Source organism: Triturus cristatus, chromosome 6 (genome assembly GCF_964204655.1).
Source record: "Triturus cristatus chromosome 6, aTriCri1.1, whole genome shotgun sequence".
In the NCBI taxonomy this organism is placed as follows: domain Eukaryota; kingdom Metazoa; phylum Chordata; class Amphibia; order Caudata; family Salamandridae; genus Triturus; species Triturus cristatus.
This window is the reverse complement of record NC_140589.1, coordinates 1,641,569,852-1,641,596,227: the sequence shown is the minus strand read 5'-3', so window position 1 is coordinate 1,641,596,227 and position 26,376 is coordinate 1,641,569,852.

Below are 26,376 nucleotides of genomic sequence, written 5' to 3'. Positions count from 1 at the left end.
CGTTGGTCAGAGGCACGCCAGGGATTCTAAGCGCCATATAAACATTAAACACCATACCGTACCGTACCATACCGTACTGTTTCATACCGTACCGTTCCAATACGTACCATATACCATACCATACTGCGATGTACTGAATTGAGGAACGCAGGGCAGACTCGTCGTGCTAGTTGTATTCTGGGGGTAGAATATGTTACGTCACCTCTCCCCCGGCCCCTCTGTACATTATTACTTCGTCTCACCCTCCGTGCCCTCTCACGCCCCTTGAGGTAGAAGACGCATGCCTCTCGCACACTCACCTGATTGGAAGAGATCCAGGCAGCCTGCCAATGCTGCCAGGGCAGAGAGCAGGACTGGCAGAAGACCTGTCTGACACTCCATGCCCCGGGTGGCAGCGGTGTCTCGCTTCTCCGCAGGTGGCAGCGGTCTCTGGATTCACTAACCTCCTCTAACACTTCCCCATGTTACTGTTCTCTCTCCTTTCACTTCCCATGTCCCCCTCTCCAATAACTGCTCATCTCTTCGTTGCACAACATGTCTATGCCCATCCTGCCGTTGGCATTGCCCTAAATTCTGTAGTCATACACGGTCCACTCTCTTCTGTCACTGCCCCACTACACTATATAATCGCTTTTCTAGTGTCATTCTATTCCCTCCTGTCACTGCTTATCTTTCTCTCCTATAACCAGGGCCAATGGAACTATGCAATTATGTGGCTGCAGCGATTTTCATATAATTATAGATTTGCCGCATTCACCACATAATCCATCATCTGCTGCAGCTGCAGATTTTGACAAATGTTTTTGTTTCTAGCTCAAACTGTTCAAAAGTTACAAAACATGCGAAGACACATGTTACCGCACAGTGGAAGGCCCTTTGCAAAGCTGGACTTATCCCTTTCTATTGCTCTGTTGTGATATTTGGATGTTAAACTGGTACTAATGGGTTTTCAGTTCTATGCAGGAGGCTGTGGTGTAACTTCCCCTATCCCCTGTATGAACAATCTCAGGGTAGCATGTATGTGGTTATAAATAGGAAAACACACAAGATGATGGACGGAATGTTGCACATTGGCAACACATTCACCCCCCAGTCACAGATATGGGTTTAATCCATCGTTATTCGTCATCGGTGCTATTGGACAAGCCTTCATTTGTTTCCCGTGAATCTTCTACTAACCGTGGTAAAGAATATACACCTAAAGGGGTCACTGGTGTGACTGGTGGTGGGAGCAGCCCCTATCTAGTAACCTCCCTTTTTTGGGTGCTTTGCATACCTCGTTTGTGTTTGTGTTAGCTAATGTTCTTCAACTTAGACCGGGTCCACTTGAAAATGATTCTCAGTTGGAAAGCAATGTTGTAATTCCAGAGCCAACAGCAGATTTTCCTTGTTCCAACAAATGAACATGCTCAGAAGGATAGCTTGGGTCAAAAGGGGGCCTAAGATCTTTGAGAGTCTCTGTATAGTTGTAAACTCCAATAGACCTGTGTGCGTGTGGGAGGCTCTGTGTGTGTTGCTCTGTGTGGGTGGCTTTTATTGTAGGTGGCTCTATGCGTGGGGCTTTGTCTGTGTGTGGGTAACTGTGTGTGTGTAGGTGGCTATGTGAGTGGCTCTGTGTGTGTGGGTGGCTTTGTGTGCGCGGCTCGCATTTGAGAGTGATTAAGCTATTGACATTGTAAATAACAATGCCGTTTCTTTAAATTTTAAAAAAAATGTCATGAGCAATGCCAATAGATCTAACTTTAACAATGCCGAGACCATTACATTGTACATGCTTGTTAGATTCTGCAGGTGTCTGTGTTGGGAAAGCCTCAGAGGTTATTTCTCGCACCTGGTCAATAACATTACCCAGGGTGAGGGATTGCCAGGTGCAGTAACTGCTTTATATTAGGAGCTTCTTCCCTTGGTACTGACCCATACTATGCGGATGCAATACCTACCCGCTGAAACTCTGCCCAGTTTGCCAATTTCCGCGCACTTTCCCCTGATATATTGCGCTGTGTCTTTTCCTGGTGAAATATGTCAGGCAATAATTTCAACGGTGCTGTAATTATAAGACACCTCGTAATTCCGATCCCACTGCAAATTGCTGTTTATGCAGGGATCGGAAATGACAGCCTGGCTTTTAATCATGCTTTTTGGGTGGTTTGGCTACTCAGGTGTTTTCGTGTGCTTTGGCTAAATATTTGATTGCATGATGGCAAACAAATATTTCTTGGCTGGGCGTGGTCATGAGAATTTGGTCGAAAAAATGAGACCACTGGTTTAGGAAAAATTGCTGCGATGTGCAGCCCTTCTGTTTGCCTTATGTGTACTTTCCGCTAGTAGATGTGCTTGGTTTCCGCTAGTAAATATAACAGATTTTGTGACGATATGCAACATGTCAGACCCATCTTCGGCATCTTGGCAATACAGTATTTACTCAATGAGTTTCTATATATTTCCCAGGAATTTTAATTTTAATTTCATATTCCTGGAATCAATCCCATTTGGGCCCCAAGTATAACAATTATCCGTGTTTAACTCATACCTATATACACGGGCGATGCCTGGATATATTTGCAATTGGGATGCCAAACCTTACAATAAACAATCTCATTTTATCTGCACACTTCTCGGCACCCCTATGCCAAAGCATTAGCTTTTGCTTTCAGTAAAGTGTGATTAAGACTTTTTGTGCTTTTGTGCTTATGATACTCAAATTAATGCATTTTTTTTTATTTGACCAGTTTCTCATGCAATTCTATTTTTTACTTATGTAAATATATTTGATTTTGATTTTGATATGATCACTTCACTCTTTTTACTAGAGACCTGCTGCCAATCATCTGAGCAGTACAGTGATTTTGAATCACTCGACGCTTTCTAGTATGGGACATAATCCGAATATCACTTTCTGGCTGGAGACTCTCATCCAGCAAGCATCATGGAAGGCTGTGTGAGGCCAAGTGGAGAGATGTATTCAATGACAAGATCCATGACCTTCACAAGATTCAATAATTGTCCAATGTTAGTCCACTCTTCTTGTCCTTGCTAATCTTGAATACGCTATGGTTGTCTTCTCTTCTTCAACCTTTTATTTATTGGCACAATAACAATAGTTTAAGACAGAGTGTAAGTAGACAACCAGAGGGCCAGAATTACTAACATTATTAATAAAGCGTTAGAAGAACTTAAAGTCAAAGCTAATAATGTGCACTGTTTCAATATAACTCTAATTCCGCTGTCACTATGGACCTCAAATTGACATCAGACACAATAGGAAGCAATTCAGAGGAGCTTTGACTTAGACTTGTGGGTTCTCAGTAAACATTTACAAGCCTTTGTAGAATAGAGTTGCTTAGCACTAATAATGTGAATATTATTTTGAAATCTTGTTATGTGTATTTGTAAAGCGCACTATCACCAGTGAGGGTATCCTGGAACTGAGCAGGTGTGTGTCTAGCCCTGCATATAATATGTTGGTTAATTGGAAAGCTGGGTCTTCAGATTCTTGTGTCTGTGGCTTCCAGTTCCTGCTTGTTCTAGCCTGATCCAGTTGGCGCCATTTGACCAAGTGACACTGCCGCTGCCCGAGTTTTCCCGACTGGGTTTTCCTGCCCACTGTTCTTCCCTTCAACAAAAGCCCCACCCAGCCCAGGACCTACTTAATGCAGGGCACATTATAACTGTGCAGTGGGCTCATGCAGTGGCAACAAAATGCAGCCCTGTCTGTGCTCATCCAAGCCTGGATGACGCCCAGGCCAAGACCCCTGGTCCTCCTGCCCTCTGCAGATACACCATCGCAGAGCTCTACAACCATGACCCTGGACTCAGCAACAAACACTGCCACTGCGCTGACCCACGCTCCAAGGGAAGGCCTTTCATGTGCAACCACTGCCAATTTACCTGCCACAGCACACACACCTGGCCACCAACCAGCCTCACCTCAAACACACCGCAGACACCACCTGAACAAAAACAGCAACTGCCATGCTCCCTTCTCAACAGACGCTCACTATGAAAACACACCATCAAGATTTGGGACCTCACCTCCACTCTCACACCCGACGTACTCTTCCTCACCTGAGACCTGGCTCAACCCCAATTCCGCATCCCACATCTCCACCGCAATACCCGAAGGATACAAGATTACCCACCACAACTGCATCAACAAGCCTGGTAGAGGCATACACAAGAAATCTAGCCAATGCACCACCACAAATGACAACATCACCCAAGCCAATGAAAAACCTCAACATCTCTGTCCAAACAGACAGCAAAACCTCTATCAGGTGCACCCTCGCCTACTGTCCTTCAGGATCACGTCCAGCTTTTTGCAACTTCATTGCTGACTTCATCGCCCCCACACCATAGACTCCAACAACTACATTTTCCTCGGCGACCTCAACTTCCATCTCAATTACCACAATGATATCATCACTACCATCCTCCTCGACAGCATGAACAACATCGGACTCACCCAACTCATCCACATCCACAAGCACACCAAAGGCCTCATGCTAGACCCCGTCTTCACCTCCAGTGCCCACATCAGGGACAGCCACATCGCAGAACTCGCCTGGACTGACCACTCCATCTTCCACTTCAACATCACCAGCTCATGGACCTCCACCACCAGTCTTCCCAACCCCACCAACCGCAGCAGATGCAAAGTCTCAAAGGACACATGGATCAATGCCCTCAAAACCGTCCCACCCCATCTACTCCAACAACGTATACCAGAACGTTAGAAACTTCAACAATTGGATCACCAACTGCACTTAGAGCTTCCATCGGCAACAACAACTACAGAAGGTCCACCAAGCAGGCTAGCTGGTTCAGTAAATACCTCAGAACTGCTAAACCAAGGACATGACTAACAATACCACCTTCAAGATAACCCTCAAACTCTACCAGACTGTTGGGAGAATCGAAGGAAAAGGCCATAGCCTCACACATTGAATCAAGCTCCAGTATCAGCAAAGAACTCTTCTACGTTGTCAAGGAATTCTCCAGCCCCTCAGCTGCAACAAACAACATTATCCTCTCACAGGAACTCTGCGACAATCTTGCAAACCTCTTCCACAACAAGATTGCCAACATCTACAGAAACTTCACATCCCAGCCCAAGTCCACTGACTTCTTAAAGCAACACAACAACACCGCAGATGCAGCTGTTCAGGTTGATAGGGCCTAAGTTGTGGAGTGCCTTGCATATGTGTGAGGGGTTTGAAATGAGCTAGTTTGTATATCGGAAGCCAGTGTAGCTCCCTGAGGTGTGGTGTGGTATGAGTTCTGTGTGGAAGGTCGAGCATGAGTCTAGCTTCCGAGTTCTGGATGGTTTGTAGTCTTCTAGTGAGTAGCTTGGTGATCCTGACGTAGAGGGTTTTCTCATAGTCTAACTTGCTTGTAACTAGGACGTAAATGACAGTTTTTCTGTGTTGCTTGCGAGCCATGCGAAGATCTTCTTCAGCATCTTCAGGGTCTGGAAGTAGGATACTATGATGGCGTTCTCGGGTGCAGTCATGTCCAGGTTGCTGTTGATAATTATTCTGAGCTTCCCATTGTGGGTGCTGGGTGTGGGTCTGAGTTTGACCACCACCAGTTGGAGTCCATGTTGAAGTGTTCTTGCCGAAGATCACTCCTTCTTTCTTGTCGGTGAATGAGCTTGAGACAGTTGGCTTTCATCCAGTAAGTGACTTCGGTCATGTAGGCAGTAAACATATTTCTTGTATAGTAAGTCTTATCCAAGACGGAGAGTATGAGTTGCATGTTGTCAGAGTAGGAGAGGATGTTGATGCTCTGTGCATCGATGTTGGCCAGAGGGATCAAAATAAGTGTTGAAGACAAAATAAGTGTTGAAGATGGTGGAGCTGAGTCATAAACCTTGAGGCACTCCACAGATGAGCATGCGGGTTTCAGAGGAGTAAGGTGCCAGGCTGACAGCTTTTTAAAATCCAATAAGAAAGAGCAAATCCAGCGCGAATCTCATCCATGGGTGTAAGACCATGCAAATGCTGCAGAGAGGTTCAAGAGAATGACTACTGCTATGACTCCTCAGTCAAGGATCATGCACATGGTATCTTTGAATATGATGGTGATGCTACCTCTGCATTTTGGCGACGTCTGGCAATTTATAGCCACCTGGGATGGCTGTAGCCATGTTCAGTGCTGAGGTACGGTGTAGTCATGATGACGTGAGGACAAGAAGGCCTGGAGCATTATTGTGTAGTAGGTCCCATATCTCTGTGGCATGTTTGGCGAACATGCAGGTGTTGAGGAGTCTGCCTGCAAGTGTGGTGTGTTGTGTGGGTGGTGTTTGGTCTGTGTGAGCTGAGCTAGTGACTGGTTTGTGTGAGTGGCGTGCTGAGTACTCTTAGTGTGGAAGTGGTGAGTGTAGGGTGTGAAAGAGTGCATGATAACTTGCAAGTGGAGCATGTGAACACTCTTTCTGTGTTGCATACTGTGGTGTGGCAGCAAAGTGGCGCGTGGCAGCCAGGGCTGAGAGCATGGAGGAGTGTGGCAGGGTAAGGTTAGAACCAAGGTTCCTGTCACTGTATCAGGTGCAGATGGGTGAAGACAGACTTGCCTTTGGGGTGCCTTTGGTGCACCAACACTGCACCCGCAATACGAGCCTGCTGTGCGCTGCAGACCTCATTAAGTAGGTCCTGGGAGGGGGAGGAGCACGGGGTTCTGTGGTTGGGAAATAAGCGATGTCACACCCTGAACATGCTGATGATGGGAAAACCAGTGATGTAATTTCCTGGGCATATGGGTGGTGGAAACTTAGGTCCTCTTGCTTGGCTTCTCCTTTTAAAGACAATGTTGGCAGGAACGCAGAGATGTCACTTCCTGTGCAGATGGATGAGGGGAAATCCAGTGATGTCATTTCCTGTGCAGATGGATGATGGGAAATACAGTGATGTCTCTTCATTTGCAGATGGGTAATGAGAAATATATTCCTCTTGCTTAGATTTTTCTTTTAAAGATGGCATGGCGATAAACAACAGATGTCACTTCCTGTCCAGATAGATGATGTGAAATCCAGTGTTGTCATTTCCTGTGCAGATAGATGATGGGAAATCCAATGATATCCCTTCCATGTGCAGATGGGTGATAGGAAATTAAGTCCTCTTGCTTGGCTTCTTCTTTGAAAGATGGTTTAGGCAGTAAACATGAAGTGACGCTTCTTTTGCAGATGAATGATAGGAAATCCAGTGATATTAGATCCTGTGAAGATGAATGATGGGAAATCATCACTTTTTGTGCAGATGGGTGATGGGAAAAATTAAGTTCTGCTTTTACGCAAGACCACAATAACAGGATAAAGCTTGACTGCTGCAATAACAATTATTATTTCTGATTCTAACATGCATCTCGTACCCATTTTGGTAGCATTAAAGCGAGCATCAGATTGGTCCTCAGCCAATACCAGGGTTGAGCATCACAAAACAGGCTGCTCTCAGGCACAATGTGCTACACGCTGCTGATATGGTGCTGTCACATCATGATAATAAGTAGGAGTGGGAGTCTGCTCCTTCATGTTGAGCGGGATGTTTGGTGAGAAGTGTATGTGAGACACACCTGAGAAAGTTTTGGTGGAACTAAAACTAGGTTTTATTAACAGATAATAAAATAGCACATGTAAACGTGGTATAAAAGAGGAATGAAAAGAAAACAGTTTTTGCCATTCCCATTGCAGTGCCCATTATCAGGGAACGTAAATAAAAGCCTGCCAGACATGAGAAATACTCGCAATCTGGTGGACCTGACCATGGGTTTGGCAGTGTGGAAGTGGGATAGACACAACACCGCACCGCCAAACTAGTAATCAGGCCCTTAGTGGTTATGAACTTGGATTCCATGGAGAATGTCTTGTTTGAGATCCTATGAGAGAGGGATGACTGTGTGACCTTCTGCTCTGTCTATAAAATCAGCCGCCCTGTCGGATTCGGTCTACCTGCCTCCAGTAAAGAAACTGAAAGGGGCTGCATAGGGTACCAGAGAGAAAGATAAAATAACATTGCGACCAACACCGGAGGAATTACAGAATGCCAACAATGCACCAACTATTTTCAATTTGACCAGGGAGAATGTCAAAGCTTTGAAGAAACAGTTACGCAAATCTATGAGGGACATGCTTAATGCCATGGATCCTTTTTTATCAAAGCCTCTTTTGAGGAAGTGCGCAAAATAATTGAGTTTCTGGAGACCTCGCTCAATGTTTATGATGATTTAGTCAAAAAATCTCTTATGAATGATCACTTTTTGAGAAGAAAGGACCTGTCACAGGGAACTTTGAACACAGGAAATACCAACATAGTTCCCTGCTAGTGTTTAAAGCTGGGTAAAAATGCACAACTAAATTCTGGAGATTCGGGCCATACTAATTTCCAGAGATGGGTCAACGTATGATAGTTTCGAATGAACATATGTGGGAAGGTCAACAAGTCAATGGGAATTTAAGAAGGAACAGAAGTGTAGCCAATTCAGAAAATAGGAGAATGTTCCTTCATTTGCCTCCTGAAGCAACCTGCTGTGAGTGTCTTGAAAGGGCTGCCTTGCCTCAACCCAGGTCAGACGGAGGGTTGGAATGAGTTATTTAACAAGGTGCAATACTGGTTGAGTATAGCAAGTTTCAATACCTGATGGAGGACATTAGCATGGTGAGGTGTGTTCCCTGGATAGGGAGGCAACCCAAGGCTTGCCCTGAAGGCTGTGTGGTTGTAAATTTCAGGTCGGCCTCTTATTGCAGGACTTGCACTTTCACTCCTCGCTCCCTAATCACCACATGTTAAAGGACTTATGGTGGTTCCCCTGGGATATTTTTATAGCCCTGATACTATGAGTAGGTGATGTATTCAAATCAGCAGGATGCCGTACGTATTGCAAATGGTCAGGAGCTGCGTGAAGTTCACTCAATGGACAATGTTTCTACTTCTTTGCCCACCTCGGTGAGAGTCCAGAACAAGTATTTGCCTCTGAGTGCCAATCAGGATCAGGACTGACAGACAGTGAGTGGTAGAGGGGTGCAGGAAGATGGTATCTTAATTGCAAATCTACATGAGGACATAAGAGGGGATATCAGTGTGAGTTGCTGTGATGGAATATAGCGGGGATAAAGAGAAAACTGGATAATCCAGACTGGGTTCATTTTATTAGAAACAATTCCATTGTATGCTTACAAGAAACTGGGGCTATCGATTCTTTCTATTTAGATGATTACTCCTCCTTTTATTCCCATGATAGTAGTTCTTCCCATGGCAGAGCTGGGGGGTTGACAATTTTAAACTTGGTTTCTCTTTCAGGGAATGTTATTAAGAATATAATTGATGATCCTTATTAACAGTTAGATAAGGTTATTGTGCTAATCATGTATCATAATATTATCTTTTCCTCCTCGAGTGCAATTGTTGTTTTGAAGCTTGAGAAAGGTTTCAGAGCTTCCTTGAGATTAGTGATAGAGAGATTTTTATCACTTGGATGGGAGATTTTAATATCACAACATGTATCTTAGATGCTAAAGAGGTTTGTGGCCTGACTAATAACAAGAAGGGCTATTGAATAATTTTCATCATAGAGCTTACAGGAAGGTATTGAAGTTTTTTTAATGAAAGACAGTTTGATTTTTAGGTTGAGCATTCAAGACCGCTTATATATACTTTAGTATATATTTATATGTGTACGTACTTTACGGGCTATGAAGATCATCCCTAGGACTTGTCTGCTTCCACTTACGGACGTTTTTTCTGCTCAACTGCCTCTATTCAACTGTTTTGATAGAAAATGACCAGCAGAGGTCAGTAAAATACCAGAATTGCTTTCTGCTTTGGGATTTTTATTTTTTTGGCAACTGCCTCTATTTAACTTTCTTGATAGAAAACAACCTGCAGAGGTTAGTAAAATACCAGAATCACTTTAGCATTCTTTAGATTCCAGTCCATAGAAATTGTCTTCCCCGAGCACCTGTAGACAATAACATTTTTTTCAAATCTTGTATTTTCAGTGATATGACCACAGAAGGCCCTGCTTTTATATTAAAAACAGAGCTTTGGACTATACCATTTCCCGGTGAAAGGCAATATTTCTCTCCATGTGTTCCCATACCTGGCATGTTACACAGTTTGGTGCTTACTTTACCTCCATGTTAAGAACAGTAGATGTTTCAGCTCTCAGGCTAATGTGCTGCATAGCTCAATACATATAAGGTCCCAATGGCGAGACCGAATGAATTGCAAATGCTTGTTATCAATGATGTCCTTCCCTTACCGGTCACTTCTCCACCAACTTATATTGGGGGTATTCATTGTAGTAATATTGATCATATTTTAATCTGGGAGAATCTTTCTTATTTTTTTGATCATTTTCTAATTCTTTTATCAGGTTTGAGTGACCACAATCCTCTTCCTGTGAGCTTGAATAAACTTCAGCTGGGGGTTAAATCAGAGTTGATCTCCCAGGGGACACAGTGTGGGAAGATGAAGTGAGATTGCTCTGAAGTGGGAGGATGTGGATACCAAAGGATTGTTCACTGATTTAATCAGGATACACGCTAATTGTGTAGCATCATGCCTGGGTGAGATAGCAGAAGGAACTACTGTTCTGGCTACATTTGAAGTCCCGGGTAATTATGGTCAAACAACTTAACAAGACTCCCAGGCACATACTAGGGTAAAATTAAAGGATGGTTTGACGCATTGTGCACTAAGGCTTATAAAGCCTTGAAAATGTCTTTCAGGAGTAGCCCCAGGGATAGAGTTGTGATAAAGATGTGTAGGAAGGAATATAAACTTTCACTGGAAAAGAGGAAAAATAATATTAAAGATCAAATCTTGTATTTTCAGTGATATGACCACAGCAGGAAGCTCTCCAGGCAGCAAGTTCTCATTCTGACAGTACAGCTTTTTGGAAGGAGATTAATGCCCCTTATTTTAATACTCACCTATCTATCAATACTGTTATTACAGCTGAATAATGGATTAGGCACATCCAATCAATTTATCCAGAGAGAGCAGAGGAAGTGGGTAGGAATTTATCTTCTTGCTGCAGAAGTTAGACATCAGAGCCGCAGTTCATATCAAGTTCAGCCTAATGGTAGTGATTGAAGGAATAAGGTCCAGTAGAAAGACAAACGCACCTGGCCCAAATGGTGTTCCTCTGAGTTCCTATGCTGATAATAAAAAAGCACTTTCTTCAAGATATTTAGTAAGTCACCTTTAGACTGATATGAAGTAGTTTTAAACGGTCGCTCTGGTTAGAACATAAGGTCATAGTCTTCTCTTTTTCTCTCTCTTGATGTAGCTTTTGCTGAAACTATCTTGGCTAATTTTTATCTACCCACCAAAGATACTCCATCGCTGATGCTTGCAGAGAGTGCCCAATTTCCTACTTTCATGCTGGGTACCCCATACAATATAATATATGATTGTTGTACTTAGACTGCCCTATGAGTGCCAATTGGTATTTTTTCAGTCCAGATTTGTTTTGGTATTAGTTTATTTAATTGGATTTGCATCCCATGTGTACCTGTGTCTGATATTCTTGCCACATTGTCTGTGCTAAGGGATAAATTAACTATGGTACTACTACTTTTTTCATTTTTTCATTCTCTCTCGCCACTTTTTCTGCGGTAGATGCTTGTTTTTTGATCTTGCTCTTCTTCCCTATTTCCCTTTTTTTATCTGGATATGTACACATATTCTATATATGGCATGATATACACTCTGCAGTTTTGTATATACATTTACAGTAAGGTTGATATGTGTCAGTTAAATTGTTATGTATTGTGTGTTTAGTGAATTTGTGGTTTAGCGATTGTAATATAAGTTATGTATATTGCAGTCCTGTCTTAATGGTTATATATGTTTGTATTATGATTTTGTAATGTAGTGTTTATATGTTATATATATATATGTATATTTATGTTTTTATATATGTCTGGTAAATCTACAGCCCTGAAGAAGTCCTTTGCTGGACGAAACTTGTCAGCTGTGCTCTTTTAAACAAGAATTTTGTGAATAAAAGAAGAAACTAAAGAAACACCTTATGGATATAGACCAGTTATTTCTTTTCTTATTTGTTAAGTGGTGCACCTTTGCGTTTTGTTTGACATTGCTTACCATTGGTTGGCCTGGCTTGTTTCTTCCTCCCCTGGAGCATAGCTTCATTACCATCCTTTTGATTGGATAACTTTTAATTATACTGCTTGCATTCAGGAAACAACTTTTTCTTTGAGCCCTCTGCGCGAGTGCAAGTGTTTTGTTGTTCTCTCCCTCGCATGCTGCTTTCCAAATGAAAAACCCTGTGCTCTCCGTTCTGCTCCTTCCTGCCCCTCCAGCCTCTCTGTTCCTTCTACCACTCCTCCCTGTCCTGCAGCACACCTCATGTGCTCTCTGTGTTGGTCCCCAAAAACAAAATAACAAAATTGTCACTGCGTCAAAATGCCTGCATAGTTATTTGTGGTGATTAATGGACATTTGCATGTTGTCACTCGGTTGCTGAGCCAATAGAAGCTGCCACATGTGCACACATACAGCCCTTGTTAAAGACTTTTTGGGACAATGCTGTCAGTAAATATATTACATTTTCTGCAGATTATAATGCTTGCTTGATGTTGAAAACACAAACCAGGCTAATCCCACACTGTGATCAAAAAAGTCCACCCTCAGGAACAAGGGAGGAAGATGTCACCTGCCACAGGATAGTAATGGAGCGAATTCACGACTCCAGTAGATACACCAGGGAGGATTAACTTTGTTCCGGGGAGAAACAAATGAATAACAAAATTATAAACATAAACGCAGCCACGAGAGAACTGGTGACAATTATTTAAGTCTAGGTCTGCCATGCTCAGCCAAGCGATAATTTTAACCTTTTAATAGTGACTTTTTGAAAGCTCAGAAACTGTTTTACCTGTCTCGCTGTTATTTTCACTTTGCACTTTCTTCTGTGAATCATGCCCACACCTCGTTCCACCGCGGGGTTTTCCAGATTGTTGTGGAGGGTGTGGCGTGCTTGACCTTTTGTCTCTCTGGTTGGTGGGGCTTGTGGGGACGGAGCTTGGACAGTCACCTGACCCAGAGTCCGCTCATTACTTAAACCCGATGCCATCCTTCTCACGCAGCAGACGCGCGCAGCCACGAGAGAACTGATGACAATTATTTAAGTCTAGGTCTGCCACGCTCAGCCAAGCGATAATTTTAACCTTTTAATAGTGACTTTTTAAAAGCTCAGAAACTGTTTTACCTGTCTCGCTGCTATTTGCACTTTGCACTTTCTTCTGTGAGTCACGCCCACACCTCGTTCCACCGCGGGGTTTCCCCGATTGTTGTGGAGGGTGTAGGTGTGCTTTACCTCTTGTCTCTCTGGTGGGGCTTGTGGGGGCGTAGCTTGGACGGTCACCTGACCCAGAGTCCGCTCATTACTTAAACCCGATGCCTTCCTTCTCGTGCAGCGGACGTGTGCAGCGGGTGCGCTGCCGACGCGCCAAAGGCAAGCCCGTCTGCGCCCGTCCGTGCTCGACTGGGGCCAGGGGCCATGACCCCTGGTCTAAATCCATTAGACAGACTTGTGTTTACATCCAGCCAACTACTGGCTCACCGCCCTCCAGTTCACCAAGACTGCAACTTACTACAGGGCGGGGAAATGTCTTTGTTGCGGTTTTTCTCATGACACTACCCATAGACTTTTAACCACTCCAATGAGTAACATAAATAATATTCATCCGGCGGCCCCAACCACTAAAGAAGTCTCCGTCCTTAGCACAAACTGCCACTCACTCCCGCAGTACAAAGCTGACATCTTCGGCCTCCTGATCAATGATCAACCTGGCGCATTATTTCTGACGGAGACTTGGCTGCATGAGAGCGTGGGCCCTGATGTTGCTGCCGCTCTACCACCTAACTATGCCATAGTCAGGAAGGACAGGGTCCCCAAAATTGGCGGGGGTATAGCCATCATTTTGAAAAAAAAGGACTTTCAGTGCAAATTCGAACCTTTAGCTCTCACAAATTGCGCAGCAGCACTATTCAAACTGGCCTTAACCCAGAATTTTACTTTCTCTGGAATATTGGTTTACCGTCCTCCCGGACCTCCAGTCCCCTGGACCTCACCTTTTCCCAATCTAATAACCCCTCTGCTCATGAGCTCCGCCAATTTTTCAATTCTGGGCGACTTAAACATACACGTGGATGACCTCACTAGCAAAACCAGCATTAACTTTGTTTCTGATTTGGCAGCCATGAACATAAACTTTCTTAACTCCGTCCCCACACACAAGGCAGGTCACTTACTGGATCCTATTCTTTCCAGTTTATCCTGCATCTACTGCTCCCCTGCACTACCATTATGCTGGTCTGACCACTTCCTAACTAAGTTCAGTCTAATACCCTCTGATAACTCTATGTCCTCCTTCCCTACTCTAAGGGTACTAAAAAGGGACTGGAAAAAACTTGACTTAACAGTCTTAAACAACATCTTATGCTTCAATATACCCACCTCTGAACTAAGGGTGAAGGTGCTCTCTGACACCGTACAAAAATGGCTTCTTAATGCTATAGACACCTGTCTTCCCCTTTCTAATAAAAGGATCAATAATCACCGCCCGCCTGCGCCCTGGTACATCGAAACTCTAAAAATAGAGAAAGCTAAGTGTAAAGCGCTAGAACTGAAATGGACAAGAGATTACGCTCTCAAATCAAAAAATGTCTACAAAAAGGCCAAAAAATGGTATCATAATCTTTGCAATTCAGCCTGCGGTGAGTATGTCTCAGCAACCATCTCTGATGCTCTGCACTGCTCCAAAACACTTTTTGGCATAGTCAAGGAGCTTGCCGATTCAGAGACCTTATCAAGGCCCCCCCCCCTCAACAAATGTCAGTGTGAGGATCTTGCTTCCTTTTTCTATCAGAAATTTGAGAAAATGTACTCGGACATTGGGAGCACTCAATGCAACAGTCCTCCTCTGTCACAGTCTGAAAACTCCCTTCAACTAACATTTACACCTCACATGGCAGACGATACTCCCCCCCGACCAGGACAGAGTGCTTGGTATTCCTTCAAACAACCTGGACTCCTGGCCCCTACTCAACAAAGACTCCCTTAAAATTCTCCAAGATAGTGTCAAATCCGGTTCACCCAAGGATCCTATACCGATTTTGGTGCTCAAGCAGCTTGAGCTACCACCTTTGCGTGTCATTATGGACCTCTTAAATGCTTCCCTACATGAAGCCACAGTCCCATCAGACTGGAAGCCCTCCATGGTGACCCCTCTCCTAAAAAAACAGATGCCGACCCCGACACACCCTCCAACTATTGGCCTATCTCCCTACTGCCGGCCTTTTCGAAAGTCTTGGAGAAACACATCCACTCCCAGCTCTCTAAATTTGTAGAAACCAATAAAATCCTCCACCCATCTCAATCTGGTTTCAGAGCGGGTTTCTCCACAGAAACAACAGTATTTGGGGTTACGGAAAGGCTGCGTCGTCATCTGGATGCTGGAGATACTGTCGCACTCATACTGTTAAACCTAAGCACAGCATTCGACACAGTATCTCATGCAATACTAGTAAAAACGCTGAGATCGCTAGGCATCTGTGGCTCAGCTTTAAAATGGCTCATCTCTTTCCTGGCTAACCGTACTTTCCAAATCTTTTCCGCAACTGCCAGTTCTGACATCCACCTCTCACACTATGGGGTGCCCCAGGACTCCATCCTCAGTCCTTTGCTTTTTAACTTATATGTCAGACCTTTAGCTGATATTGTGGAAGATGCTGGGCTGACTCTGTTCTCCTACGCAGACGACTCCCAGATTATCATCTCTCTCTCCAAAGAAAGCACCGGCGTATCACCCCCCCTTCAGCTAGGTTTAGGGAAAATCACTTCATGGATGCACAATAACCAACTAAAACTTAACGGTGAAAAAACCGAGGTCTTGATCCTTGGTAAAAAAAAAGATCTCTGGGGCCCTCTACATTGGCCCAGCGAGATGGGAGCACTTCCTCTGCCTTCCAACCATGTCTGCAATTTAGGCGTAACCATTGACGACTCGCTTACTATGCACCACCAGGCAGTCAAGGTTACTGCCACCTGTTTCACCATCTTGAAGTGGCTCAGAAAGATCATCTGGATGTTGCCAGAGTCTACCCAGAGAACAGTACTCCGAGCTCTTATCACCTCAAGGCTGGACTAACGAAATGTTCTATATCTTGGATCCAGCAAGGTTGTGACTCGCAGGCTGCAGATGGTACAAAACTCTGCCGCAAGACTACTTTGCAGGGTTCCCAGAGCCACCTCCATCTCTAGCCATCTACGGAACTTACATTGGCTCAGGGTGGAGAACCGAATTAAGTTCAAAGCCCTGAGCTACATGTTTAAAATAAAAATAGGGGCGGCACCACAGTATCTGCAATCTCTGGTCAGCCCCTATGTGCCTACCCGCTGCCTCCGCTCAACAACTCATGAGAACCTTACTGTACCCAGATTCAAACATTCCAGGATGGGAGGCAGATTGTTTGCCTATCTTGGACCCTCACTATGGAAGTCACTCCCCTCAGCTATCCGTAAAGAAACGGTCTATGCCCATTTCCGCAGCTCCCTGAAGACTTGGCTGTTTAACCAGTAATCTCTATAAGCTGCTATACATTCATTCAGTCTGTTCTGGCACCGGGAAACCCTTCTTGGGTAGCTGCCGCGCCTTACAAATTCAATAAATAAATAAATAAACGAGATACAGTATAAAGGGATTTTAATTCAATAGTGTAGTGGGTACATTTTGTTTAAATTTCAAATAGTAATGAATCACGGAGCACATGAGAAAACTGAGTGCATAGTGATATATACAATTAACATCCAAAACAAATGATTAGGTAAATATGTCTACCTCCACAAAAGAGCTCTACACAATGAAATAAGCCTAAAAGGCAGGAACATACACATATACTTCCATCAGTGTTACCATTCATACTCTATACATTCTCACACAAAATCAACTGAAACACATTCTATACAAAAACAAGCCAAATGCCTGAAGAACAGACACCCAAAAAATATAGAGGGCGATGGTGCATCATATGGGTGCAATCGGTAGTTTGTCGCCCATTGGTTTCTGGGTGCCTTCCCATACTGTGTTCACATTAAAAACATGGGGCCTCATTTACAAAAAAAAATGACGCAGCGTGGAGCTGCAAGGAATTTTTCTGCACTGCATCATTTTAAAAGCACAGGGATGCGCTGTATTAACAACAATATGAAGCATCCATATGGTTTTCCCTACACTGGCGCACAGCTGGCTGCAATGCGTCAGCCCAGGCACCCATGTGTCATGTTGCAAGGGTGCCTGCGTTGCGGGATAATTGTTTATGTGCAGGAAGGTGTCCCTTCCTGCACAAAAACAATAATTGATGGCATTTTTCCTCTTTTTATGCGTGCTGCAGAATGCCTGGGATTTTGACACATTCCCAGCTTCGGTCATGTAGGCAGTAAACTTATTCTTGTATACTAAGTCTTATCCAAGACGGAGAGTATGAGTTGCATGTTGTCAGAGTAGGAGAGGATGTTGATGCTCTGTGCATCGATGTTGGCCAGAGGGATCAAAATAAGTGTTGAAGACAAAATAAGTGTTGAAGATGGTGGAGCTGAGTCATAAACCTTGAGGCACTCCACAGATGAGCATGCGGGTTTCAGAGGAGTAAGGTGCCAGGCTGACAGCTTTTTTAAATCCAATAAGAAAGAGCAAATCCAGCGCGAATCTCATCCATGGGTGTAAGACCATGCAAATGCTGCAGAGAGGTTCAAGAGAATGACTACTGCTATGACTCCTCAGTCAAGGATCATGCACATGGTATCTTTGAATATGATGGTGATGCTACCTCTGCATTTTGGCGACGTCTGGCAATTTATAGCCACCTGGGATGGCTGTAGCCATGTTCAGTGCTGAGGTACGGTGTAGTCATGATGACGTGAGGACAAGAAGGCCTGGAGCATTATTGTGTAGTAGGTCCCATATCTCTGTGGCATGTTTGGTGAACATGCAGGTGTTGAGGAGTCTGCCTGCAAGTGTGGTGTGTTGTGTGGGTGGTGTTTGGTCTGTGTGAGCTGAGCTAGTGACTAGTTTGTGTGAGTGGCGTGCTGAGTACTCTTAGTGTGGAAGTGGTGAGTGTAGGGTGTGAAAGAGTGCATGATAACTTGCAAGTGGAGCATGTGAACACTCTTTCTGTGTTGCATACTGTGGTGTGGCAGCAAAGTGGCGCGTGGCAGCCAGGGCTGAGAGCATGGAGGAGTGTGGCAGGGTAAGGTTAGAACCAAGGTTCCTGTCACTGTATCAGGTGCAGATGGGTGAAGACAGACTTGCCTTTGGGGTGCCTTTGGTGCACCAACACTGCACCCGCAATACGAGCCTGCTGTGCGCTGCAGACCTCATTAAGTAGGTCCTGGGAGGGGGAGGAGCACGGGGTTCTGTGGTTGGGAAATAAGCGATGTCACACCCTGAACATGCTGATGATGGGAAAACCAGTGATGTAATTTCCTGGGCATATGGGTGGTGGAAACTTAGGTCCTCTTGCTTGGCTTCTCCTTTTAAAGACAATGTTGGCAGGAACGCAGAGATGTCACTTCCTGTGCAGATGGATGAGGGGAAATCCAGTGATGTCATTTCCTGTGCAGATGGATGATGGGAAATACAGTGATGTCTCTTCATTTGCAGATGGGTAATGAGAAATATATTCCTCTTGCTTAGATTTTTCTTTTAAAGATGGCATGGCGATAAACAACAGATGTCACTTCCTGTCCAGATAGATGATGTGAAATCCAGTGTTGTCATTTCCTGTGCAGATAGATGATGGGAAATCCAATGATATCCCTTCCATGTGCAGATGGGTGATAGGAAATTAAGTCCTCTTGCTTGGCTTCTTCTTTGAAAGATGGTTTAGGCAGTAAACATGAAGTGACGCTTCTTTTGCAGATGAATGATAGGAAATCCAGTGATATTAGATCCTGTGAAGATGAATGATGGGAAATCATCACTTTTTGTGCAGATGGGTGATGGGAAAAATTAAGTTCTGCTTTTACGCAAGACCACAATAACAGGATAAAGCTTGACTGCTGCAATAACAATTATTATTTCTGATTCTAACATGCATCTCTTACCCATTTTGGTAGCATTAAAGCGAGCATCAGATTGGTCCTCAGCCAATACCAGGGTTGAGCATCACAAAACAGGCTGCTCTCAGGCACAATGTGCTACACGCTGCTGATATGGTGCTGTCACATCATGATAATAAGTAGGAGTGGGAGTCTGCTCCTTCATGTTGAGCGGGATGTTTGGTGAGAAGTGTATGTGAGACACACCTGAGAAAGTTTTGGTGGAACTAAAACTAGGTTTTATTAACAGATAATAAAATAGCACATGTAAACGTGGTATAAAAGAGGAATGAAAAGAAAACAGTTTTTGCCATTCCCATTGCAGTGCCCATTATCAGGGAACGTAAATAAAAGCCTGCCAGACATGAGAAATACTCGCAATCTGGTGGACCTGACCATGGGTTTGGCAGTGTGGAAGTGGGATAGACACAACACCGCACCGCCAAACTAGTAATCAGGCCCTTAGTGGTTATGAACTTGGATTCCATGGAGAATGTCTTGTTTGAGATCCTATGAGAGAGGGATGACTGTGTGACCTTCTGCTCTGTCTATAAAATCAGCCGCCCTGTCGGATTCGGTCTACCTGCCTCCAGTAAAGAAACTGAAAGGGGCTGCATAGGGTACCAGAGAGAAAGATAAAATAACATTGCGACCAACACCGGAGGAATTACAGAATGCCAACAATGCACCAACTATTTTCAATTTGACCAGGGAGAATGTCAAAGCTTTGAAGAAACAGTTACGCAAATCTATGAGGGACATGCTTAATGCCATGGATCCTTTTTTATCAAAGCCTCTTTTGAGGAAGTGCGCAAAATAATTGAGTTTCTGGAGACCTCGCTCAATGTTTATGATGATTTAGTCAAAAAATCTCTTATGAATGATCACTTTTTGAGAAGAAAGGACCTGTCACAGGGAACTTTGAACACAGGAAATACCAACATAGTTCCCTGCTAGTGTTTAAAGCTGGGTAAAAATGCACAACTAAATTCTGGAGATTCGGGCCATACTAATTTCCAGAGATGGGTCAACGTATGATAGTTTCGAATGAACATATGTGGGAAGGTCAACAAGTCAATGGGAATTTAAGAAGGAACAGAAGTGTAGCCAATTCAGAAAATAGGAGAATGTTCCTTCATTTGCCTCCTGAAGCAACCTGCTGTGAGTGTCTTGAAAGGGCTGCCTTGCCTCAACCCAGGTCAGACGGAGGGTTGGAATGAGTTATTTAACAAAGTGCAATACTGGTTGAGTATAGCAAGTTTCAATACCTGATGGAGGACATTAGCATGGTGAGGTGTGTTCCCTGGATAGGGAGGCAACCCAAGGCTTGCCCTGAAGGCTGTGTGGTTGTAAATTTCAGGTCGGCCTCTTATTGCAGGACTTGCACTTTCACTCCTCGCTCCCTAATCACCACATGTTAAAGGACTTATGGTGGTTCCCCTGGGATATTTTTATAGCCCTGATACTGTGAGTAGGTGATGTATTCAAATCAGCAGGATGCCGTACGTATTGCAAATGGTCAGGAGCTGCGTGAAGTTCACTCAATGGACAATGTTTCTACTTCTTTGCCCACCTCGGTGAGAGTCCAGAACAAGTATTTGCCTCTGAGTGCCAATCAGGATCAGGACTGACAGACAGTGAGTGGTAGAGGGGTGCAGGAAGAAGGTATCTTAATTGCAAATCTACATGAGGACATAAGAGGGGATATCAGTGTGAGTTGCTGTGATGGAATATAGCGGGGATAAAGAGAAAACTGGATAATCCAGACTGGGTTCATTTTATTAGAAACAATTCCATTGTATGCTTACAAGAAACTGGGGCTATCGATTCTTTCTATTTAGATGATTACTCCTCCTTTTGTTCCCATGATAGTAGTTCTTCCCATGGCAGAGCTGGGGGGTTGACAATTTTAAACTTGGTTTCTCTTTCAGGGAATGTTATTAAGAGTATAATTCATGATCCTTATTAACAGTTAGATAAGGTTATTGTGCTAATCATGTATCATAATATTATCTTTTCCTCCTCGAGTGCAATTGTTGTTTTGAAGCTTGAGAAAGGTTTCAGAGCTTCCTTGAGATTAGTGATAGAGAGATTTTTATCACTTGGATGGGAGATTTTAATATCACAACATGTATCTTAGATGCTAAAGAGGTTTGTGGCCTGACTAATAACAAGAAGGGCTATTGAATAATTTTCATCATAGAGCTTACAGGAAGGTATTGAAGTTTTTTTAATGAAAGACAGTTTGATTTTTAGGTTGAGCATTCAAGACCGCTTATATATACTTTAGTATATATTTATATGTGTACGTACTTTACGGGCTATGAAGATCATCCCTAGGACTTGTCTGCTTCCACTTACGGACGTTTTTTCTGCTCAACTGCCTCTATTCAACTGTTTTGATAGAAAATGACCAGCAGAGGTCAGTAAAATACCAGAATTGCTTTCTGCTTTGGGATTTTTATTTTTTTGGCAACTGCCTCTATTTAACTTTCTTGATAGAAAACAACCTGCAGAGGTTAGTAAAATACCAGAATCACTTTAGCATTCTTTAGATTCCAGTCCATAGAAATTGTCTTCCCCGAGCACCTGTAGACAATAACATTTTTTTCAAATCTTGTATTTTCAGTGATATGACCACAGAAGGCCCTGCTTTTATATTAAAAACAGAGCTTTGCACTATACCATTTCCCGGTGAAAGGCAATATTTCTCTCCATGTGTTCCCATACCTGGCATGTTACACAGTTTGGTGCTTACTTTACCTCCATGTTAAGAACAGTAGATGTTTCAGCTCTCAGGCTAATGTGCTGCATAGCTCAATACATATAAGGTCCCAATGGCGAGACCGAATGAATTGCAAATGCTTGTTATCAATGATGTCCTTCCCTTACCGGTCACTTCTCCACCAACTTATATTGGGGGTATTCATTGTAGTAATATTGATCATATTTTAATCTGGGAGAATCTTTCTTATTTTTTTGATCATTTTCTAATTCTTTTATCAGGTTTGAGTGACCACAATCCTCTTCCTGTGAGCTTGAATAAACTTCAGCTGGGGGTTAAATCAGAGTTGATCTCCCAGGGGACACAGTGTGGGAAGATGAAGTGAGATTGCTCTGAAGTGGGAGGATGTGGATACCAAAGGATTGTTCACTGATTTAATCAGGATACACGCTAATTGTGTAGCATCATGCCTGGGTGAGATAGCAGAAGGAACTACTGTTCTGGCTACATTTGAAGTCCCGGGTAATTATGGTCAAACAACTTAACAAGACTCCCAGGCACATACTAGGGTAAAATTAAAGGATGGTTTGACGCATTGTGCACTAAGGCTTATAAAGCCTTGAAAATGTCTTTCAGGAGTAGCCCCAGGGATAGAGTTGTGATAAAGATGTGTAGGAAGGAATATGAACTTTCACTGGAAAAGAGGAAAAATAATATTAAAGATCAAATCTTGTATTTTCAGTGATATGACCACAGCAGGAAGCTCTCCAGGCAGCAAGTTCTCATTCTGACAGTACAGCTTTTTGGAAGGAGATTAATGCCCCTTATTTTAATACTCACCTATCTATCAATACTGTTATTACAGCTGAATAATGGATTAGGCACATCCAATCAATTTATCCGGAGAGAGCAGAGGAAGTGGGTAGGAATTTATCTTCTTGCAGCAGAAGTTAGACATCAGAGCCGCAGTTCATATCAAGTTCAGCCTAATGGTAGTGATTGAAGGAATAAGGTCCAGTAGAAAGACAAACGCACCTGGCCCAAATGGTGTTCCTCTGAGTTCCTATGCTGATAATAAAGAAGCACTTTCTTCAAGATATTTAGTAAGTCACCTTTAGACTGATATGAGGTAGTTTTAAACGGTCGCTCTGGTTAGAACATAAGGTCATAGTCTTCTCTTTTTCTCTCTCTTGATGTAGCTTTTGCTGAAACTATCTTGGCTAATTTTTATCTACCCACCAAAGATACTCCATCGCTGATGCTTGCAGAGAGTGCCCAATTTCCTACTTTCATGCTGGGTACCCCATACAATATAATATATGATTGTTGTACTTAGACTGCCCTATGAGTGCCAATTGGTATTTTTTCAGTCCAGATTTGTTTTGGTATTAGTTTATTTAATTGGATTTGCATCCCATGTGTACCTGTGTCTGATATTCTTGCCACATTGTCTGTGCTAAGGGATAAATTAACTATGGTACTACTACTTTTTTCATTTTTTAATTCTCTCTTGCCACTTTTTCTGCGGTAGATGCTTGTTTTTTGATCTTGCTCTTCTTCCCTATTTCCCTTTTTTTATCTGGATATGTACACATATTCTATATATGGCATGATATACACTCTGCAGTTTTGTATATACATTTACAGTAAGGTTGATATGTGTCAGTTAAATTGTTATGTATTGTGTGTTTAGTGAATTTGTGGTTTAGCGATTGTAATATAAGTTATGTATATTGCAGTCCTGTCTTAATGGTTATATATGTTTGTATTATGATTTTGTAATGTAGTGTTTATATGTTATATATATATATATGTATATTTATGTTTTTATATATGTCTGGTAAATCTACAGCCCTGAAGAAGTCCTTTGCTGGACGAAACTTGTCAGCTGTGCTCTTTTAAACAAGAATTTTGTGAATAAAAGAAGAAACTAAAGAAACACCTTATGGATATAGACCAGTTATTTCTTTTCTTATTTGTTAAGTGGTGCACCTTTGCATTTTGTTTGACATTGCTTACCATTGGTTGGCCTGGCTTGTTTCTTCCTCCCCTGGAGCATAGCTTCATTACCATCCTTTTGATTGGATAACTTTTAATTATACTGCTTGCATTCAGGAAACAACTTTTTCTTTCAGCCCTCTGCGCGAGTGCAAGTGTTTTGTTGTTCTCTCCCTCGCATGCTGCTTTTCAAATGAAAAACCCTGTGCTCTCCGTTCTGCTCCTTCCTGCCCCTTCCAGCCTCTCTGTTCCTTCTACCACTCCTCCCTGTCCTGCAGCACACCTCATGTGCTCTCTGTGTTGGTCCCCAAAAACAAAATAACAAAATTGTCACTGCATCAAAATGCCTGCATAGTTATTTGTGGTGATTAATGGACATTTGCATGTTGTCACTCGGTTGCTGAGCCAATAGAAGCTGCCACATGTGCACACATACAGCCCTTGTTAAAGACTTTTTGGGACAATGCTGTCAGTAAATATATTACATTTTCTGCAGATTATAATGCTTGCTTGATGTTGAAAACACAAACCAGGCTAATCCCACACTGTGATCAAAAAAGTCCACCCTCAGGAACAAGGGAGGAAGATGTCACCTGCCACAGGATAGTAATGGAGCGAATTCACGACTCCAGTAGATACACCAGGGAGGATTAACTTTGTTCCGGGGAGAAACAAATGAATAACAAAATTATAAACATAAACGCAGCCACGAGAGAACTGGTGACAATTATTTAAGTCTAGGTCTGCCATGCTCAGCCAAGCGATAATTTTAACCTTTTAATAGTGACTTTTTGAAAGCTCAGAAACTGTTTTACCTGTCTCGCTGTTATTTTCACTTTGCACTTTCTTCTGTGAATCATGCCCACACCTCGTTCCACCGCGGGGTTTTCCAGATTGTTGTGGAGGGTGTGGCGTGCTTGACCTTTTGTCTCTCTGGTTGGTGGGGCTTGTGGGGACGGAGCTTGGACAGTCACCTGACCCAGAGTCCGCTCATTACTTAAACCCAATGCCATCCTTCTCACGCAGCAGACGCGCGCAGCCACGAGAGAACTGATGACAATTATTTAAGTCTAGGTCTGCCACGCTCAGCCAAGCGATAATTTTAACCTTTTAATAGTGACTTTTTAAAAGCTCAGAAACTGTTTTACCTGTCTCGCTGCTATTTGCACTTTGCACTTTCTTCTGTGAGTCACGCCCACACCTCGTTCCACCGCGGGGTTTCCCCGATTGTTGTGGAGGGTGTAGGTGTGCTTTACCTCTTGTCTCTCTGGTGGGGCTTGTGGGGGCGTAGCTTGGACGGTCACCTGACCCAGAGTCCGCTCATTACTTAAACCCGATGCCTTCCTTCTCGTGCAGCGGACGTGTGCAGCGGGTGCGCTGCCGACGCGCCAAAGGCAAGCCCGTCTGCGCCCGTCCGTGCTCGACTGGGGCCAGGGGCCATGACCCCTGGTCTAAATCCATTAGACAGACTTGTGTTTACATCCAGCCAACTACTGGCTCACCGCCCTCCAGTTCACCAAGACTGCAACTTACTACAGGGCGGGGAAATGTCTTTGTTGCGGTTTTTCTCATGACACTACCCATAGACTTTTAACCACTCCAATGAGTAACATAAATAATATTCATCCGGCGGCCCCAACCACTAAAGAAGTCTCCGTCCTTAGCACAAACTGCCACTCACTCCCGCAGTACAAAGCTGACATCTTCGGCCTCCTGATCAATGATCAACCTGGCGCATTATTTCTGACGGAGACTTGGCTGCATGAGAGCGTGGGCCCTGATGTTGCTGCCGCTCTACCACCTAACTATGCCATAGTCAGGAAGGACAGGGTCCCCAAAATTGGCGGGGGTATAGCCATCATTTTGAAAAAAAAGGACTTTCAGTGCAAATTCGAACCTTTAGCTCTCACAAATTGCGCAGCAGCACTATTCAAACTGGCCTTAACCCAGAATTTTACTTTCTCTGGAATATTGGTTTACCGTCCTCCCGGACCTCCAGTCCCCTGGACCTCACCTTTTCCCAATCTAATAACCCCTCTGCTCATGAGCTCCGCCAATTTTTCAATTCTGGGCGACTTAAACATACACGTGGATGACCTCACTAGCAAAACCAGCATTAACTTTGTTTCTGATTTGGCAGCCATGAACATAAACTTTCTTAACTCCGTCCCCACACACAAGGCAGGTCACTTACTGGATCCTATTCTTTCCAGTTTATCCTGCATCTACTGCTCCCCTGCACTACCATTATGCTGGTCTGACCACTTCCTAACTAAGTTCAGTCTAATACCCTCTGATAACTCTATGTCCTCCTTCCCTACTCTAAGGGTACTAAAAAGGGACTGGAAAAAACTTGACTTAACAGTCTTAAACAACATCTTAGGCTTCAATATACCCACCTCTGAACTAAGGGTGAAGGTGCTCTCTGACACCGTACAAAAATGGCTTCTTAATGCTATAGACACCTGTCTTCCCCTTTCTAATAAAAGGATCAATAATCACCGTCCGCCTGCGCCCTGGTACATCGAAACTCT